The following is a 3,245-nucleotide window of genomic DNA, read 5'->3' as shown; positions in this document are numbered from 1 at the left end:
ATTCCTGTCTCATGCTGCTGTCCAGAGCTCCTGCCTTGCTCTCATTGTCACCTTTTCAAAATCCGAAGCAAATGTCAGAAACCTGCAGTGTTTGCTTTCCGCAAACACAGAGTACAGTGACACGTTCAGTTCATCAGAGCTCGGGATGTCACAGCCGAGAGCTCGGAACTGAGGTTAGAAACGGTGAAATTTGGAGCTTTAAATGTGCTGAGGTACAAAGTGATATTAACTCTGTGCGCCACTTCCAGAGCACAGGCACTGGGTGCCTCTGGTGTGCCCTTTGGGGACATAGTGTGTGCAGGCACTTTTGGGGACACGATGTATGCCGGCACTTAGGGGACACTGTGTGTGCTGGCACCTTTGGGGACATGGAGTGTGCTGGCACTCTGGGGACACGGCCTGTGCTGGCACTTTGGGGACACGGCCTGTGCTGGCACTCTGGGGACACAGCCTGTGCTGGCACTCTGGGCACACAGCCTGTCCTGGCCCTTTGCGGCCACAGGCAGTGCTGGCATTCTGGGGACACAGCCTGTGCTGGCATTCTGGGGACACAGTATGTGCTGGCACTTTGGGGACACAGCCTGTGCTGGCACTCTGGGCACACAGCCTGTGCTGGCCCTTTGGTGCCACAGGCGGTGCTGGCCCTTTGGGAACACGGCCTGTGCTGGCCCTTTGGTGCCAGCCTGTGCGGGCCCTTTGGTGCCACAGGCGGTGCTGGCACTTTGGTGACACAGCCTGTCCTGGCACTTTGGGGACACAGGCAGTACTGGCACTCTGGCAACACGGTGTGTGCTGGCACTCTGGGGACACGGCCTGTGCTGGCCCTTTGGTTACACAGGCGGTACTGGCACATTGGTGCCACAGGCGGTGCTGGCACTCTGGGGACACTCTGTGTGCCGGCCCTTTGGGGACACAGGCGGTGCTGGCACCCCGGGCTGGCTGCCAGGGACAGCAGGGACAGAGGAAATGACTCACGGTGTGCGCGGTCGCTGCTTGTGCTGAACGCGGCTGAGGCGCTTCCGGCACCGCTCGTTTCCCAGGGGAGCCACGGAAGGCAAGGCTGCGTTTTTACTGTGAAATGTGCCTGACAATGTTGGCTACCCTTTGGTTTGTGTCCCTGCTCTTTTGTCACTTGAGAGAGCCCATTTTTGTCTTTGTGGGTACCCCCAAATGTGCCGGTCGTGTCCAAATTCCCATGGGGGCTGGAGGGTTGCCGGAACAGCCCAACCTTGAAGCTGAATTGAATTACTTTGCCATTCAAATTTTGTCAGTCTTTTCCCCTGGAATGGTGAATTTGTTATCTCAGACTGGAAATGGGAGTTACAAGGTCCCTCAGTTGTCTTATGCAGCCAGTGCTGACAGGTAGTGAGGGCTCAGGGGGCCCAAACACCTGCCCAAAAGAAAAATACCTGGAAGGTGGAGCCCAGCACCTTTGGAACCCCAGTAGTTCATTTCCCTGCTGAATCACAAGGGCTGAACTCCTTTTTCTTTCCATTCTGTACCTTGGACAGGGCTGTAAAATCTGCTAATATGAGGGAAAGATGACGTATTCATCCTTCTCCCAGACAAACAGTGCCAAACAGTTTTCCATCCATTTATCCAGTGCTCAGAAAAGCAGAGTTGAAAGCCCAGAGGAAAAGAGGGCTCTGATGCATCAGTGAATGTTACACACACTACAAGTTGCCCCTTAAAGCCCCTCTGCAGGCCCCTGCTTGTCTGAAGGCATAAAAATGGGATTTTAATCTTATAATTGATTTTAATAATGTTTATTACTAACCTCAACTATTCATTCACCATTTACTGGCAATTTAACATTTTGTGAGTTTATGACTACTAATTAAACCTATTTAATACATGTTTATGAGCTCTGAAAGAATATAAGGGAAACTGAAAATTAATTCAGATCTAGTGTTAACTGAAAAAGTTAATCCTGTTCTGGTATACAGATGGAGTTTCTAGTTTGGCATTGCAGGACTCCCTCCAGGGCCAGGGGAGCTGCAGAGCCACTTTAAAAGAGCATTTTTCCAGATGCCCTTTTCCATCTACTGAGTAAGCAGGACAGAGTTCATCCCATGCTAATAGCACTGAGGTATCATCAGCATTACTGAAGTTATTACAGCAACTGTAAAGTCACTGCTGAACAGTTTACTAGATTAAGGGTTGAAGTCTGCCAGTGCTTTATAGTATTCTTAATTCTAAGAACAGAATATGCACATCATTAACTAATTAACTGACTTAGTTTTGGAACACCCAACTTTGTTCCCTGCTTTCAACACACAAAATATCAGCTGCCATGCTTAGCAACTCTTTAGAACAAAAAGCCATATAAAATTTCCATATTCAGAATGGCCAGAGCAGCAAATAGATCAGTAACTTGTGTAAAAGTTCCTGCCAATGAATAAATAAAGCTGTTGCTGTTGGCAGGGAACCAGCACGGACTCTCCTGAGTGACAGTGAAGCGCATCCCCTGCGGCACTCAGGCATGCAGGATGGGCAATACTTGACAGCTTCCATAAAATTTTAAAAGGGCAGGAATTTACACCATTATTCACGTCCTGAACTGCACCACTGCTGAGCTTTTACAAGCAGGGTATGCATGGTGTAAGTGTGGCTGGATGAACCCAACGTGTCCTGTGACAACCAGCTTCCACAAGGTGATTTATTTCAGCCAGAATTCAATCCCAGAATGAAGCATTTTGCTGCCTCCACCCCTGTCACCACAACAAGCTTCACCAGACAGAAATTAAAACACTTTTATTCTGCTAAACCCCACTGAAAGTCCCCAAATGAAGAAAGGCTCTTCTCATTACACCCAGCAGTGGCAAAGCCACAGGTCTCAGCTGATCCAAACTGGAGCAATATGAGGAGAGATGGTGGCGAGGCACATTACAGCACACCTGAGACTGGTGCAGATTTTGGCAGGGAAAGAAGGGTTTTGATTGAAGAGGGATTAAGGCCTGAAAGGTCAGTAGTTCAGGAGAGCTCACCAGAGTTATCTCCAAGCGTGGTCGCAGCTGCAGCATTTACTGTAAGAAGCATGACTCTGCAGCAAAACTTAGCAGAGCAAAATTACAAAATTTGACTTCTCAACTAAACAGGAGAAATATCTTCTAATAATGTGGCCTTATGTCCCTCAAATACAGCAATATGTCACTTTCCTAAAGAATGTCTGTAGTCTATAGCACCAAGTCAGTAACAGAACTGCATTCAGTTCAAAAAAAAAGGAAAAAAAAATTGCATTTAGT

The sequence above is a fragment of the Geospiza fortis genome, unplaced genomic scaffold (genome assembly GCF_000277835.1).
Source record: "Geospiza fortis unplaced genomic scaffold, GeoFor_1.0 scaffold23, whole genome shotgun sequence".
In the NCBI taxonomy this organism is placed as follows: Eukaryota; Metazoa; Chordata; class Aves; order Passeriformes; family Thraupidae; genus Geospiza; species Geospiza fortis.
This window is presented reverse-complemented; position numbering follows the sequence as displayed.